Below are 18,713 nucleotides of genomic sequence, written 5' to 3'. Positions count from 1 at the left end.
TCCCAAGGTGCCTTCACAGGAGCAATTATCCAGCAGAATTTGTCACTGAGCCAAATAAGGAGATTTTTATTTTATTTTAATTTGTTTTAGAGATACAGCACTGAAACAGGCCCTTCGGCCCACTGAGTCTGTGCCGACCAACAACCACCCATTTATACTAATCCTACATTAATTCCATATTCTCCTACCACCTACCTACATGAGGGGCAATTTACAATGGCCAATTTACCTATCAACCTGCAAGTCTTTGGAGGTGGGAGGAAACCGGAGCACCCGGCAGAAAACCCACGCGGTCACAGGGAGAACTTGCAAACTCCGCACAGGCAGTACCCAGAATTGAACCCGGGTCCCTGGAGCTGTGAGGCGGCGGTGCTAACCACTGCGCCACTGTGTCGCTCGAGTGAGGTATTTTTTTTAAGGAGCGTCTTAAAGGAGGAGAGAGAGGCGGAGAGGTGTAGGGAGGGAATTCCAGAGCTTGGGGCCCAGGCGGCTAATGGTGGAGCGATTAAAATCAGGGATGGTGAAGAAGCCGGAATTGGAGGAACGCAGAGATCTCGGAGGGTTGTAGGGATGGGAGGTTACAGAGATAGGGAGGGGACGAGGACATGGAAGGATTTGAATGCAAGGGTTGTAGTGCTAACTGCACACCGACTGGGTGGAGGCAGGAGATAGTCATTTAAAGTGCAGTTTAAATATTTACATGTCTCAGTTCATCAGAGAGTGACCTTGAATGAAGCGAAACAGTCAAAGAAAAACAGCACACGTCACAACAGAGTGGTGGATCCAGAACATATGGACTCGGTCTTTGCACCTGAAAAGTGTGAGCCGTCAACAACAATACTGAAAAAAGAAGCAAATTGCATTTCTATAGTGCCTGTCGTGACCTCAGGGCATTCCAAAGCATTTTACAGCCAATGAAGTACTTTTTGAAGTGTCGTCACTGCTGGAATGTAGGAAACATGGCAGCTAATTTGTGCACAGCAAGATCCCACAAACAGCAATGTGATAGTGGATCAGATAATCTGTTTTAGTGATGTTGATTGAGTGATAAATATTGGCCAGGACTCCCCTGCTCTTATGTCGATCTGAGAGAGCAGACAGGGCCTCGGTTTAAGATCTCATATGAAAGACGGTACCTCTGGCAGTGCAGCTCTCCTTCAGTACTGCGCTGGAGTGTCAGCCGAGATGTCAGTCATCCAAGCAGCCTTTTCGGATTGAGATAGCTAATGAGTACCAAACAACAGGAAAACCGCAAAAGCTGCTGGAAATCTGAAATCAAAACAGAAAATGCTGGATGTACTCAGCTGGCTGGGCATCATCAGTGGAGAGGGAAACAGAGGGCTGAACTTTGCGACTAGGCCCGAGGTCCCGCCATCGGGACTGGAAGCAGGAGCTGCTGCTGCTTGGGTAGCGAGTGACCAGGCACAAGTAATTTTGCATTGGCCAGTCAATTAACAGCCAGTCGGCAGGGGGCTGACCAGTAAAGGAGAGGAGGCGGGCAGTAAGGTGCCGGAAGTGGCCTGAGGTCACACCGCTAACACCATATTTAAAGAGCTATCAGCATTCACTAACATCGGGACTGTCAGGACATCTGCAAGAATTGAAGGGCTGAGGAAGAAATCAGTTGAGACAATGCCAGAAGGATGCCCCGGGTGGCCCCATGGTTCAGCGATGCCTCCCTACAGGTTCTCCTCAAGGCTGCCTGGGCAAGGCGAGAGATCCTCTCCCCCAGGGATGGGAGGAGGAGACCGGCCTGCCTGACCCAACAAACCTGGATGGAGATCCCAGAGGGCGGGTCAGCATCTGTGAGGCCATTCCTAGAACCTGGCTACAAGCGGGTGAATGCCCTGATTCGTTCTGCAAAGGTGAGTACTCCACACTTTGCTTCCCTTCGGGGTGTACATGTGGCAATGCGTGAGTGTGAGTCTGGTGGCGAGGGAATGCCCACCCAGTCGGTGGCAATGTGTGGTCGGGCAGCAGCATATCCTGTCAGAGGCACGGCTGCATCTCAGTCAATGGCGCCCGTCTGTTGGTGTTGACTCTAGCAAGGTTGATCCAGTGTAGCCGCATGCAGGAGGCACTTGTGCGCCCGCATCATGGACAGCTAGGCTGGCACTAGCTTAGGCGCTGTGCTTGTCTTTGTCGGGTGACTAACATTGTTCACTGTTGTGCTTGCAGGAGAAGACAGCCCACAATGTCAAGGAAAGGGCCAAGACTGGCGGTGGGGTCCCCTTCCAGCCATCCTGAGCCCCATGGAAGGGGAACTGGCAGGGCAGCAAGGGGGCTGCTCCATCGCAGGTGGCAAGACAGGAGTGGAGACATGAGAGAGTGAGTGGCCTAATGGATGGGCACAAGGGAGCCTCTGGTTAGCATGAGGCATCGAGCTCATGTGTCCACCACTGGTCACATGGAGCTCCACACTAGGAGGAGTTGGAAGGATGTGATGGGAAGACCATAACCCTTTAATCTATCTTTTCTCCTACACAGGTCAGCTACAAGAACAGAGTACGGCAGTGACCGGGAGACTGTGCCCACCTTTGAGGAGGAGGGGACCTCAGAGGGTGCACTGTCACATCATTCCCCCGCACCCTCTACCAGCGCAGATACGCTCATCTTGGTGGGTATCTGTTTGTGCATAGATTCAGGGTCACAGACTGGTGAGCACAGCACAGACGAACCTGAGGAGCTGATGGAGGCTGTGACAGCTGAAGCCACTGACACTCGGAGGACTGTGGGAGGTCAGGGCGATGCTGAGCTTCAGGCTGATGACAGCCTCTGGAGTCGTCAGCAAGGTGGCAGATGCTGGAGCTACTGTGTGAGGTGCGGGAACATCTGGCGGAGTTTCCAGAGGCTATCGCACCCTGGCATGGACGAGCCCATCCAGGGCCATGAGTGGTGCCATGTCCCTGGTGTGTGCGTGCTTGCCTTCCTCCATCAAGAGATTGGCGACCCTCATGGAGAGCCATATCCAGCAGAACACTCAGTAGATGCTGGAGATACGTGCAGACCTGCCATCACCACCTCCACCAGCTTTGCACAACAATGGCTGGCAAGAGGTGGGAGAGGCGCCTGGAGTTACCGCCAGGTCCTTGGGCTCCTCAAGTGAGCAGGCAGGTACAAGTATGCCTTGAAAGGGAGGAGGAGCAGCTGCCTGATGTATCTCAGGGCTGCTCTCAGGGCACGCCTGGTGTGGACGGCAGCTCCTCAGCCTCTCTGTCAGTGACACCAGCGCCTCACTTAGCCGCGATGACAGAGGAGGGTCCAGCACTTGTGCAGTAGGCCCTCAATGTGCCGGGGCCCTCCAGGCCTCAGTGTAGCACGTTCAGCAGCCTGCCTCCACCTCAGCTGACAGCGCAGGGGAAGCACCACGTAGGAGCACACGGAAGAGATTTAGGAAGATCACCCCGGGCTGCACTCAGCGTTCACGGGTGAAAGGATTGTTAAAGAGTAAAGCCCCGTGTCTCTTTCCCTGTGTAATAAAGGTGGGATGCGGTGTGGTAACATCTCCTTCCATTTCTTGCGGTCTCTGGGGCTTCAGGAGTACCCTGACTCCCTCAAAGGGCTGGATGGGAGGGACCACTCCACGTGAGGTCATTGTATTCCCCTATGCCACAGTGCGCTGTGTAACTGGGTGCAGGCCAATGGAATGGTAAATGAAGGAAGTGACAACAGTGCTGCAGAACGGTGAAGCTTTCTTGGTGTGGATAGATCAGTTAGCAAGGGTCATCACAGCACAGCAAATCACCACAATATGCAAGACCCTCGCTGGGGCACATTGAAGGGCACCACTGGATCGATCGAGGCTCCTGAATCATATCTTCAAGGGACCTATGGCCTGCTCAGTGGTTGCCCCATGGCACGTGTGGCATCTCTCCTCAGCATTTATGCTTCGGTTCCTCACAGGTGGAAAAGAAATCAATACAATTGCCAGTTCCCAGATGGCATCATGTGCCCCCCGCCCACCCCCCAATGCTGGCACCTTTTCCCCACTCCTGACTGTGAATGCCAATGCCCGCGCTGCTGCACCCTCCCTGCCAAACCACACTGGCTCTCACGATGGCTGCCAACTGAAGCCAGCACTGACCCACTGCGTGCTTGCCATCTCCTTATACCCAGCATGGCTCTGATACCTCATTGCCCGCGTGCACACTTTGGAAAATCTAAAAACACCAGTGAGATTGCTGTCAATTGGTGAATTAATTGGTGAATGACCATTCCGCCACATTGCAGCGCGAGGTCCTTCCGCCATGCTGGCGCCATTTGGAATATTCGGATGCGATGTGAAGACATCGGGCTTCCTTCCTGATATTCCGTTCCCTGCCACCTTCGAGCTCATCCCCAAAGGGCCCGGAAAATCCGTCCCATTTCAGCTCGATAACCTTTCATCAGAAATGGAGGAGGTTAGAGATTTAACAGTTTATAATCAAGTTGAGGGATAGGGGTAAGTGGAGAGATGGGAGAAGAACAAAAGGGAAGGTCTGTGATAGGGTGGAGGGTAGGAGAGATTAAATGACAAAAGGGATGATGGTGCAAGGCCAAAGGGAGTGGTAATTTTTTTTGTTAGTTTCTGGGATGTGGGAATCACTGGCCAGGCCATAATTTATTGCCCATCCCTAACTGCCCTTGAGGAGGTGGTGGTGAGCTGGCTTCTTGAACCACTGCAGTCCATGTGAGGTAGGTACACCCACAGTGCTGTTAGGAAGGGAGTTCCAGGATTTTGACCAAGCGACAGTGAAGGAACGGCGATATAGTTCCAAGTCAGGATGGTGTGTGGCTTGGAGGGGAACTTGCAGGTGGTGATGTTCCCAAGCATCTGCTGCCCTTGTCCTTCTAGTTGGTAGAGGTCGTGGCTTTGGAAGGTGCTGTCGAAGGAGTCTTGGTGAGTTGCTGCAGTGCATCTTGTAGATGGTACACACTGCTGCCACTGTGCATCGATGGTGGAGGGAGTGAATGTTTGTAGATGGGGTGCCGATCAAGCGGGCTGCTTTGTCCTGGGTGGTGTCGAGCTTCTTGAGTGTTGTTGGAGCTGCACCCATCCAGGCAAGTGGAGAGTATTCCATCACACTCCTGACTTGTGCCTTGTAGATGGTGGACAGGCTTTGGGGAGTCAGGAGGTGAGTTACTCGCCTCAGGATTCCTAGCCTCTGACCTGCTCTTGTAGCTGCGGTATTTATATGGCTACTCCAATTCAGTTTCTGGTCAATGGTAGCCCCTAGGATGTTGATAGTGGGGGATTCAGCGATGGTAATGCCATTGAATGTCAAGGGGAGATGGTTAGGTTCTCTCTTGTTGGAGATGGTTATGCCTGGCACTTGTGTGGCACGAATGTTACTTGCCACTTATCAGCCCAAGCCTGGATATTGTCCAGGTCTTGCTGCATGCGGGCACAGACTGCATCAATATCTGAAGAGTCGCGAATGGTGCTGAACATTGGGCAATCATCAGTGAACATCCCCACTTCTGACCTTATGATGGAGTGAAGGTCATTGATGAAGCAGCTGAAGATGGTTCGGCCACGGACACTACCCTGAGGAATGGGACAAGTAAAGAAACAAAAGATGGGTCTAAGTAAGGTGTAAATGGCAGGAGCAGAACCATGATCAACACTGGCTCTCTGAAAAGCTGGGAACAGTGGTTATGATCTGACGTTGTCGAACTCAGTGTTGAGGTAGAAGTTTGGAAAGTGCCTAATTGAAAGATGAGGTGCTGTTCCTCAAACTTCCTTGACTAAACAATGGGCACTTTGTTGTTGTTTGTCCATTCCAACTTAGAAGTGGATTGAGAATGCTCCCCCCCCCCCCCCCCCCCCACAAAACATTTCACATAGGAAGCACGCAGACAGCAGACTGGAAAGTCTCCTTCCATTCAGGTTTGGAAGGTGACAGGACAATGTGTAAGTCACTACACCACCAGGTCCTCAGGTTAGTTCCCTAACACATTTCTCATTAATTGTGATCATTATGGAAGCCATTGCCCTCCCAGCTGTTGAAGTAATTTGAGAAATTACAAATCATTCAGTCAATGATCTCTGCCCTCAGGGTAATGAGAAAGTGAGGCATCAATACTGGTGGAGCACAGGAAAGGGTGGGGAGGATGTACCTGCTGAGGAAAGGTTGATTGGATGGGTGTAGACTAATAAGTCATTTGGCAGAATGCCTCATCACCAGAACTTTCAAACAAGCATCAAGACGTAGCTTGGCTGGTGGTGAGAAGGGCCCTCCCTGTCAGATCCTTCCTGCATGCCCGGAATCTCACTGCCTCCCTGAGGTGGCTGTGGTGGGGAAGAGACGGTTGCCCACCTCCTCCTGGAATGTGTCTTTGCAAAGCAGGTGTGGAAAGAGATGCAGTGGTTTTTGTCGAGGTTCATCCCAAGCAGCTCTGTAACACAGGAGTCTGTGCTCTACGGGCTGTTCCCAGGGACGCACACCGAGATAAACATCAACTGCTGCTGGAGGACTATCAATTCGGTGAAAGACGCCCTTTGGTCTGCCCGAAACTTGCTGGTCTTCCAGTGCAAAGAGTTGTCCACGACCGAATGTTGCAGACTGGCACATTCCAAGGTCCAGGACTACGTGCTGAGGGATGCACTACAGCTTGGGGCAGCCGCAGCAAAGGCTCAATGGGGAAAGACCACTGTGTAAGGTCCCCCCACCAAGCTGAACTGAGGGGCTGGAACCTGTGTAAAACCCCTCGGGCTGTGTGCACCAAATGCTCTGTAATGCAAATGTACATTGCATGTAAAATGGAATGGAAGGGTTGTGAGGCAACTTACTCCTGTATTTCAGAAAACTGATTTCTTTTGCACTTTCTAGAATGTCAACTTGGAGCTGTTTTGTAATGTATATTTTACAGAATTTTATGAATAATGTATATTTTTGGGAAAAAAAAGTACACCAATAAATCCCTGCAACCTACAACTTTGTTATGTGGCTGAAAGCTAAAGAGCTTGAATTAACCAGTTCTGACAAGTCCTATTCTTGAATTCCTCCAAGACGGGATGGGTGCAGTCATTTTGCTGAGGAGATAGTGGTTTTTAAAAAATTGTTTTTAAGTCAAGTTTGAAATGGGGCGTGGTACTGAGCCTCAGGGAGGTCCTCACATTCCCTGCCCAATCTGTGTTGAGCCCACTGGTCTCGGCCAGGGCAGTACATTGAGGCTCCGCAGTTGGCCTCAGTACCCTTACTAAGGGAAGATTTTTTTAAAAACTGCCAGAGTCCACACTCCTCACTGTTATCCAGTGGCTCTTGTTGGAAAATGTGCTAGTATATGGACACTTGGGGGAGAGCATGACTTCACCACCCCCCACACCTGGTTGAATATCTTTCCAACAACTAGCATCCAGGTAAATAAGCTAGTGGCTCCCTACATTTTTAAGCATTTGGGTTGGTGAATGCAGTCAGCCTTTTGGACTGTAAGGGCAGGGATGCTGATATCTGTCGGTGGGGGGCGGGTGGGAAGGTGAGGGTGTTGAGTTTCTTAATGTCGGAGATGCCACCTCTGGTGCCATGCTTTGGCTGAGCATTGTGTGCGACTTTGCCTGCAAAAAGATTGAGTGAATTGGGTGAAGGCTAGTAATTGAGCTGACGTAAGCGATCTGGTGGTATCATCCCCTTACAGTGGAGGAAAGTGGTTTTAAGGCTCAAGTTAGAGGAATGGGAACAACTCTACTTTGTGCCCTGCCCTTAATTAGAAGTGCAGCTTGAAAGGCTAGTTTCAAGGCTCTTAATTTTAGAGGGTGAGGGTGTGTACTGGTGCCCAGGGAAGAAAACAGGAGAGTGGTCAGCGTGTTACCTTGCCTGCCCTGGTTAGGTCATTTCACTTCTTTTGGCACTGATCTGCAGTTCTGTGGGTGAGAGAGTCTGCACTCAGCGGTGGTGCCGTGTGGCCTGAGAGACATTTTTTCTGTGGCTTCCTCCCATGGAGACTGCCAGTCTTTGCTCGACACTTTGCTACTGATCTGCTGCTCCCCCCAGCCTGCTGCGGCAATCTTCAGCTCGTCTTGGCTTTTTAAAGGGTGCACTCTCATTTCCAAGTACCCCCCCAACTCCTCAGCACATTATTTTGTGTGGCATTTGCGCCAATCGACATGCAAACGTGCTGATCCACAGAATTCTGGAGGAGGGTCACTGGACACAGCTCAGGCAAGGTTGGCACAAAGTCTGGCACAACTTGCCATGTGGAATTTTGGGACCTACGTATCGTGTAATTGTGCAAAGAGCTGCTGTCTCATGTCCTCATGGAGGGTGGTAGCAATGTCAGCCACAATGGAAGGTATAAAATCAAGTGGGAAAAATGAACTTAAATGACAAAAGAGAAAGGTTTCTGTGGTGTGCTATTTGGAGTTAAATCCACCTCTGTAACATCACCCATCTCCACCCCACCTCAGCTCATCTGCTGTTGAAACCCTCATTTGTTACCTTTAGACTTGACCATTCCAATGCCTCCTGACCAGCCTCCACATTTAGAGCTCATCCAAAACTCTGCTGCCCCAACTCACACCAGGTCTCACTTATGTGCTCGCTGATTTACATTGACTCGCGGTCTGGCAACACCTCAATTTAAAACTTCTCATCCTTGTTTTCAAATCCCTCCACGGCCTCGCCCCTCCCTATCTCTGTAACCTCCTCCAGGCCTACGACCCTCCGATCGCTCTGCGCTGCTCTAATTCTGGTCTCTTGTGCATCCCCCCCGATTCCCATCGCTCCACCATTGGCGGCCGTGCCTTCAGCTGCCTGGGCCCCAAGCTCTGGAATTCCCTCCCTAAACCTCTCCGCCTCACTTTCCTCTTTTAAGATGCTTCTTAAAACCTACCTCTTTGACCAAGCTTTTGGTCACCTGCCCTAAAATCTCCTTACGTAGCTCGGTGTCAAATTCTTGGGACGTTTTTCCTACGTCAAAGGTGCTACATAAATGCAAGTTGTTGTTGATGAATGTGTGTGCAACTTTGTTATAAAGAGGGTGCAGAGGAAGTACTTCCTCTGTCATGTCACTTACAACAATTTGAAGAGGAGTAGATGACTTGGAGAAGTTATAAAGCTCTGACACAATTTGGGCTATGCTTTTTTGTGGTTTATGCCATGACTTTCACCTCTCAATGATGTTAGTATCATCATTAAGTTCGATTGAGCATGTTTGTCCCACAACATTGTCAGACAAGGTCCACATAAACCAATACATCTTAATCTCGTACTACACAGTTCTTGTGTGATACTCTGAATTCATCAGTGTATCTTGTGGCGAGTCGAAGAGACTTAGCAGTTGGCAGGAAAAAAAGACAGAGGCGCAAGGGGAGAGCCAACAGTGTAACAGCCCCGACAAACACATTTCTCTGCAGCACCTGTGGAAGAGCCTGTCACTCTAGAATTGGCCTTTATAGCCACTCCAGGCGCTGCTTCACAAACCACTGACCACATCCAGGCGCGTATCCATTGTCTCTCGAGATAAGGAGGCCAAAGAACAGAACATTGTTCCCACCACTAGTCACAGACTGTAATCACTGCTAGTGTAATGCAGTTCTTGCTCAAGACCACACTCATGATTGGGAGAACAGAATCTGTAATCCCATCATAGTACAACTTCATAATTTGCAGGAGGATGAAAATGAGCTTCTATCACCAGTATATTATCCTATCATCTCTGAAGGACAGAAGGAACATTCGAAAACAAAGAACTTAGAAACAAAATTGTACAATTGGTGATGTAAATACATCCTTACTGCACGTCCTATCATGATTTTAAAAGTTAATGAGAAACTAAGACAGCAATTATAAGGGACCCCACACCCCTTGCCTCCAGTGATTAATGATCCAACAATATCTCCAGCATCCTCAGACAAGTAAGATGAATTTAATCTTTCTTAAACTGTGAGGTTAATTTACATCAGTTGGGAGGAGGTTTTTTTTCTCATGGTTGTCTCCTAAAAAGCTTAACACATTAAAAGTCTGGTGGATAATTGGGTAATTGGAGTATGGCTGATGGAGGTTCTGCTTTATGCAGCAGTAATGGCATTAAAATTTCTGGAACAAGAGAAGGCCATTCAGCCCCTCAAACCTGTTCAGCCATTCAGTGAAATTGTGACTGATCTGTACCTTAACTCCTGCTACCTGCTTTTCTTCCGTAACCCCTATTACCCTTACCCAATAAAAAAACTCTCAATCTTAGTTTTGAAGTTTTCCGTTAACGCCCGCCCCCACCCTAGACTCAACAGCTCTTTGGGGGAAGAGAGCTTTTTAGTTTGGGATCGTTTAAGTTTCAAGAAATTCTTTGAAAACGAAACTTAAGAGACCTCGATAGTCAGGGTGGCTTAAGGAATGTGGGCACAATAAAAATGGTAATCTATGCTATTTTATGCTTGAATGAACAAGTTGACAGCATGAATACAGTGCATATTTGAATAAGAGGGTAAGAACACAAAAAAAATAGGAGCAGGAGTAGGCCATTCAGATATTCTACCTCAGCTACAACTTCGTATTCTCATATCCCTTGATTCCTTTACTATCCAAAAATCTATCGCTCTCAGTCTTGAATATACTCAATGACTGAGCATCCACAGCTCTCTGGGGTAGAGAATTCCAAAGATTCACAACCCTCTGAGTGAAGAAATTTCTCCTCATCTCAGTCCTATATGATCCGACTCCTTATCCTGAGACTGTGACCCCGAGTTCGAGACTCTCTAGCCAGGGGGAAACAGCCTCGCAGTGTCCACCCTGTCAAGCCCTCTCAGAATTTTATGTTTCAATTAGCTCACCTCTCATTTTTCTAAACTCCAGGGAATATAGGCCTAGTCTACTCAATCTTTCCTCATAGGACAATCCCCTCATCCCAAGGAATCAGTCCAGTGAACCTTCATTGCACTACCTCTGAGGCAAGTATATCCTTTCTTCAGTAAAGAGACCAAAACTGTACACAGTACTCCAGGAGTGGTCTCATCAAGGCCTGGCATAATTGCAGTAAGACGTCTTTATTCCTTTGTGCGAAAGACTAACATTCTATTTTTTCCTCAATATTTGCTGTACCTGCATGTTAACAGCGTAGAAGCTGTGTAAGTGACAATGTTGACACTGCTAATCAAAGGCCAGATTGGAACTAATATTTGCAGCATCTGACATTCCATGGCTTAACATTTACTGAGTAAAACCAACTCCCACCAGCTGTGATTACTCAGGAGTCAAGGTGACTTTATCACCACCTCCTCAAGGGCAATTAAGGATGGTCAATAAATGGTGGCCTTCCCACTGATAGCCAGCAAATGAATAAAAACAAATCCAGTTTTTTTTTATTAAGATACTGTAGTCGACAGTTAAGTTAGTGCTGGACACCATCATTAATTAAAACTAAATTGGGTGCTAAAGTGAGATGATTCAAGTACATTATATATTCACGAATCAGGTTAGAAACTGGGAGTTTAAAATGGGTGAGGCGTCTCATGTACAATTCATTGTGGTGGGTGGGACTGCAGCTCACTCTCAGAGTTCAGGCTCATGCCTCCTCTCGTGTCTATCCTGGATTTACCATCACAAGTTACTTTGCTCTGGCTTTTGCTCTGCTTTCTCCAGCTGCCAGGCTTCCACTCCCCACTCCTGTTCTCCCTCCCCCATTTCACAGTCTCCTACTTCCCCTCCCCAGTTCCCAGTCTCCTGTTCCCCCTCTCTGTTGTCTGTAGTCACGTGCGCCCCAGGTTCTATACCATCCTCTCCTGCAGGCACTGACCCATGTTGGGGTACAGTTCCACAGGCCCCCAGAATGTGTGGTCAGACAGTGAGCCGAGTGACATGGATTAGTTAGAAATTGTATTTGTTTGGCTGTTAAATGAGTGCAGACCACTTATTTACTGTCAATAGTATCTTAGCATTCAACAATTTGAAAATAAACCATACACTCTTCATCCCCGGCACCTGGGCTTGAATCAATTCTGGTTTCCTTTTTGCTTTGGATTGCAACAGCTAATGGTGTCCACCATTCAGTATTAATTGGCACTAAAGGTTATTTCAAATCTTGGGTTTTCCAGGCAGCTGATTTTAGTAAGTTCCAGGTGTTTTATATAGGACTTGTCGGCAACCAGGTCAGTACCTCTAGCACAATCTAAAAGCATCTTGTTCTGACTAGCTTACAGTGGCCAAAAGGATGGCTAGTGTGGGGAATGGGAAAGTCATACTAATGTTGCTACTGCATATAGGAGGCCATTTGGCCCATCATGCCTGTGCTGGCTCTTTGGCAGAGTTATCCAATTAAATCTGCTCCCCTGCTCTTTCCCCATAGCCCTGCAAACGTTTTCCTGAGGAGAGAGTGCATTTCCAAGGTGGTGAAGCTATTTTGTTGAGGGAACAGCTGCAGAGTTTTACCCTCAAACGTCAGCCTTGGCTCAGTGGCAGCACACTTCCATCTGATTCAATATGTTATGGATTCAGGTCCCACTCCAGAGATTTGAGCACATAATCTAGGCTGATGCTTCCAGTGCAGTGCTGAGGGAGTGCTGCACTGTCGGAGGTGCTGTCTTTCATATGAGGTGTTAAATTGAGGCCGTGTGTGATCCCATGGCACTATTCCAAAGAAGAGCAGGGGGAAGTTGTTCCTGGTATCCTGGCCAATATTAATCCCTTAACCAACAGTGGTCATTTTTTCAGTGTCTGCAGGATGTTGCTGAGTACAAATTGGCTGCTGTGTCTGACAACACAGTGACTTTTTAAAAAATTTGTTTCATGGGATGTGGGCATTGCTGGCACAGCCAGCTTTTGTTACCCATCCCTAATTGCCCTTGAACTGAGTGGTTTGCTAGGCCATTTCAGAGTCAACCACATTGCTGTGGGTCTTGAGTCATATGTAGGCCAGACCAGGTAAGGACGGCAGATTTCCTTCCCCAAAGAACATTAGTGAACCAAATGGGTTTTTAACAACAATTGATGATTGTTTCATGGTCACCATTACTGAGACTAACATTCAATTCCAGATTTTTAATTAATTAAATGAATTTAAGTTCCACCAGCTGCTATGCTGGGATTTGAACCTGTGTCCCCAGGTTGGGCTTCTGGATTACTCGTTCAACGATCTTACCACTATGCCACCACCTTCCCACTTCCTGAACTGCTGCAGTCCATCCGGTGTAGGTACACCCAGAGTGCAGTGTGGGAAGGAGTTCTAGGATTTTGATCCAGCACTTCAAAGTACTCCTCTGGCTGTGAAAAGGATGAGGGTGTTCTAAGACCACAACACAAAGGGTTTGGACGTTATCACAGGCAGTTGATTGCAATGGAACTGAACATTTGGGGTTGTGTATAATGGGCAGCCATTGCCTGAGACACGTTTCTGGCAGTTAGTTTTTTCTTCTTTCATTTGAATTCATACTACACTCGATCCAGAAGTTGTTGACATTGACACTGGATAAAAAAAAATTGGTATCCCTTAAGAAACCTGATATGAATCTTGTGAGACTGTTGTACAGAACTGACAAAAATCCTGTGCAAAGCCTCAAGGCAATTTCTATCACTGAGCACTGATTAAAGGTATAGATGTATCTGCCTTTCAGATGAGAAAGGAATTCTATTCATTGACTCATGTGGTCAGTGGTATAAAAGGTTCAACCACTCCCTAAGTAAGAATTTTTACAAATTCACTCCTGGTGCTTTCAATCCATGTTTATTTTACTGAGCTGACATTTTCAGTGAGCTGCATTCTCTCGCCCCTCCCAAGACCACTTACTTTTAGCTGATGCCCTTGAGGCTGTCGTCCTTACCCATAGGCCTGGCCTATGTGTGACCCCAGTCCCACATCAATGTGGTTGACTCTTATCTGCCCTGATCTGTTATGCTCCTCAAGTCAGGACGACTAGGGATGGGTAATAAATGCCTGTCTCGCCTGCGACGCCCAGATCCTGAGAATGAAGATAATAAAAAGACAGGGTTAACAGATCCACCCACAGTACTCTGCCAACATCGCCCTTCTACGTGTGGGAGCCTGGAGAGCGAGTATCAGCAGGCTATTTGGCCATGAGTGCCTTGCAGCCAAGCCTGGCCGGCCCTTAGCTTGAAGAAGCATTCCTCTGTGCACTTGCTGCAGTGGAACTGGAAGCCTACTTCTATAGAACACAGTTACAATTCACTGCACGAAAGAGGTCTTCACTCCCTGATGTCCATGCAGGTGAACTTGCCTGCAGGAGGTTATTGGAGAGTGAGCAGGAGTGGGAATCCTCTCTTTTCGCCCGAGGTTCATGACCCAAGCGAGTTAAGCCTGACAATAGCCTGTCTGACTGCCTCCCCCAGCTGAGATGAGCACACTCGGCAGTGACCGCAGAACGAACCTGGGATCTTGCTGCTCCGCACCGCTCAGTTGCCCATCAGGCAGCAAATATTCCATCCAACCCCTCTGATTTTTAAGCATGAGTGCGCTGTCATCTCTCAAATGCATCACCAAAATAGGGTGAGGCAATCATTCAGATGGTGCGAAATTCTGTGACCCTTTTTCTGCCTGGGATGCAATTGGAGAAATTTCGATTTGCCTGCTCTCTCACTGCTTCACATCACCTACTTTCTGTTTCTTTAGTATCAAATCCACCAGTTTGCCTACTTATTGGTGGTCAATCCAATCACCTAGCAAGTTGGCATGTTTAGCCATCACTCTGTACAGGTGGAATTTAGACCGCCATAGTCTGCACTCCAGAGCTCGTGTGTGGCACTATATACATGCAAGTTGTTGTATATGTGTGTGTGTGTGTGTGGTGTGTATGTGGCTGTGTCACCCGTGTGTAGAACAGACTGACTACAGAGATAACATGCTCTTGCAAACCTCCTTCACTGTATTGCAAAATGAAATACTTGTGCCCTTACCTGTGCAGTTCAAGACCATTGAAATGTCTGTGAGTGTATCTAGCCAATGGCATCTGATGCTGGGTTCCTGCTACGGAGTGTTCTAGGTTGAGGTGGGGAAGTTTGTGAAGCTACGTCTGTGAATCTGTGTAGGTTAACTCCATATGGGAGATTGTCTCTCCTCCTTTCTAGGTTACTTCCATATGGCACATGGCCTCCTAGGTGTGTAAAATGGTTTACCCTTCAAGGATTGCTTGCAAAGTATTGACAATTTCGACTGTTGATATGTCAGTAATATTTCTGATGGTTGAGTAGATTTAGTCCTGTCATATCAGTGTTTGTTGTAGCAGTTTGTTTGATTCAAAAGAGGCGCAAAATCAAACAAAGCGTGTGGGACAATGGTTCCCAGCTGCATTCTCCATGGCAACGTCTTGACCAATCAGAGTCAATTTGCCAACCCATCAGCACCCTTTTCTCATGCAGTATAAATTGTTGCTCCCTTTGCAACTTGGCATTCTTGCATCTGTCCTGATGACTGTAAGATGAAAAGCTTCAACAGCATGTCCCTGTTTTTCAGCAATACTCAAGTTTTGTACTACCAAGCGACGAAAACCAAATTTGGTAAATTGTTGGACAATTACCTGTTAGGCCTGGATTCTTAGGGTAAACCATTGGAGCTCTATACAGCGTTGAATATGCCACCTCTGATTTGTCACACTGCTTATCCAACATCCAGTATTGGATGAATAGGAATTTCCTCCAGCTAAATATTGGGAAGACTGAAGCCATTGTCTTCGGTCCCCGCTGCAAACTCTATTCCTATCCACTGACAACCCAAGGGATTCTCCAGCACGTGACCTACTGCTCAATAAACATTCTTAGGAGTCAGACATGGGCACATATGTTTCTAAGGCGATTAGCACCAGAGATACCCAAGTCCCACCTCCCCTTCCCCCCAACCCCTGCTAACTACAGTGAGCTAATTGTGCCTTTCCACATTGACTTTCCCTTCGACTGATAGGAAAGCAGTGCAGGTGAGAGGTAGGGTCTGGTACAACCCATGTGTATACAGTGCGTACGTAGGTGTCTCAGCAAAAACCCTGCAGCTGGAGGTGGGTGAGGTTTGGTACTAGCATGCCTCTAGTATAGTATGGGGGAAGGGAGGGAATCTGAGCCTTTCAAAAGTTGCCAGATAAATCAATGGATTGGAATTTAGATTCTGAGTCAACCCTTGTAGCAGCATGCATTAACCACTCTGCCAGATTCCCAGTTCTTAGACAAGTTCATCAAAGGGATTTTTTTTATTGTATATCCAGAAAATATTTTACCGTTTAGTGCACGGATTCTTCAGCCGAACAAGCTTTAACAGGTCGGAAAGGCCGTAAATATGGAGCTGCTTCCAACAAGCAGTTCGAACTATGTGCTGAATATATATCTCATCCACCAGATGAGAGTTTTTGTGACCCATTCTTACCGGCCAGTTAAGCTACACGTTTTACATCAATGTGTTAGTGGGTTCAGCCTCATAGCGATGCCAATCGTACAATGTAATTTGGGAGTGAAGTCACCTCAGATACAAGCAGTGGGGAATTCTGCTCTCAGAGTTAGGCTCCCACTGCTGCTACTTTACAACTCCTGCACAATAACCACTGCCAGTGCAAAATACAAACTTTATGGTAATCCTTGTGTTAATCGAATGGCTTATCACATCGAAACGTCTCAAAGCACTTCATGCAATGAGTTACATCTGATGTGGCAGCCATTCCGCACCAACGATGGTTCACACACAGCATAGAGATGAACAACTATTTAACCTATTATTTTCAATGGGGCTGATTGAGGGAGGATACATTCTGCTCTGCTTCCAATAGTGTTGTGAGATCCTTAATGTCCTTGTGCACTGCCAGAGCAGGCAGGCGGGGCCTCTGTTTAACATCTCATCTGACAGATGGCAGCTCCAACAATGCAGCATTCCCTCAGCGCTGCACTGGACAGTCAGTCTACATTATGGGGTCTGAATGCAGTCCAAGTGCAGCAGCACTATGCACCTGCACTGCACAAAGCTGATCGTGTACCAGAATGCGAGGGAAGCCTGTTTACATCATCGTGGGACATGACAGGATTGGAATACACGCAGATCAGGGGAGGGATAGGGGGGGCACAGCAGCTCTTAAAGGGCCGCTGATTATCCTTGATGCTGTCCCGGAGGAGAAATGAGTGGAGCAAGTCAGTGAAGTTAAACTGCTCTTTACAATGATGTAGGAGATGCTACTGCAGGAGGTCCTGGAATGAACGATAGTCTTTTATTTAGAACTGTGGGCCATCCTGCTTGCATCTCCTACTAGCAATGCGCAATCATATTTGAGTGAGCGTAGAAGGGGTGTTCCTCTATTTACATGTAAATGCCTCTATGTAAAATATTTATATGAGCTAATGTCACAGTGTTGTTCAAAGTCAGTTCATTATGAGACAGGCATGACCAGCACCCGATGAGCTGGCACTCCCCCGTGCCACCATGCCAGGACTGCATTATCGGGCCCGCGATGTTGCTTTCCCTAACTCCTGAAAAATTATTGTGTATCAATGTTAGTGTCTCTACCCATGGGTTCAAGTTGCATTCCAGAGACTTGAGCACATAATCTAGGCCGAACACTCCAATGCAGTACTGAGGGACTGCTGCACTGTTGAAGGTGCCGTCTTTCGGATAAGATGTTAAGCTAGGGACCCGTCCGCCCTCTCAGGTGGATGTAAAAGATGCCCTGGCACTATTTCAAAGAAGAGTAAGGGAGTTCTCCCCGGTGTCCTGGCCAATATTTATCCCTCAACCAACATCACAAACAGATGATCTGGTCATTATCACATTGCTGTTTGTGGGAGCTTGCTGTGCATAAATTGGTTGTCTCGTTTCCTACATCACAACAGTGTCTACACTTCAAAAGTACTTTATTGGCTGTAAAGTGCTTTAGTGCGCTGCTATATAAACACCAGTCTCTCTCTCTTTCAACAGCTAATGATGCAGTATCTTTTAAAGAGGTCTGTTTGCCCCAAATTAACTCTTTGGGAGTCTGTTCCACCTCTGCTATCCTGTAGGAAAAATACTTTTTCCAATCTCTAACAGTGCTTTGTCAATGCTTGTTCTCTCTAGTCTGCTTGTTCTGCTCATTGTCTGGATTCAATAGCTTCGCTGCTTCTGCCTCTGGTATACCTTTCATTAATGTGATGACCTCTTGCATATCTCCCCCAAGTCTTTTACATTTTTCAAATTCCGCACACATTGGCAGTTTAAAATGGATTCAGTCAAGCCCCATGTTGCCTGCTGATCCAATTGATTTAATAAAAGGTCCAGGCAACCTTTAGAAGTGTTTTAAAAGTTGGTTGCCTTCATATATCGGGTCCACTTATCATTTTTATACATGTCGCTTGTGATTTCTGTCAATGAAGAATAGGAATCTTTTGGAAACAAAATCATTAAACAATAAAAAGGTCCTTTTAAGAAAATGCCCTAAAGGTCCTGACAGGTGAGATTGAGGAGATGTTCCCCACGTTGATGTCCTTGGGGTTCTGTTACAGTTTTGACAGGAATTGTAAGTATGATGCATGCAAGTCTTAACACTAAACCTGTATCAACATAACCGAGCCTTAGACTCCCTGGACAGGATACGCCCAATGCTGGTAACCCAGATGCAGCTGTGTACTCTGCTCGGGCTTCAGGCTCCATTTATTTCTGCAGCTTCCTCCCTTCTCTCCTGTACGTGCTGGATTACAGCCTCATCAGTGCTGGTGCTTAGCTTAACCAAATAACCATTGATCATGTGTGATGGCGGCATGCTATTCAGTCATGGGATGCCTCATAACTGCGCCCTCACCCCGATATATCCACTTTCCAGAAGGGTTGACTTTTCCCTCTCTGTGGCT

The sequence above is a fragment of the Heterodontus francisci genome, chromosome X (assembly GCF_036365525.1).
Source record: "Heterodontus francisci isolate sHetFra1 chromosome X, sHetFra1.hap1, whole genome shotgun sequence".
Lineage (NCBI taxonomy): Eukaryota > Metazoa > Chordata > Chondrichthyes > Heterodontiformes > Heterodontidae > Heterodontus > Heterodontus francisci.
Note: the sequence above shows the minus strand (reverse complement) of the source record.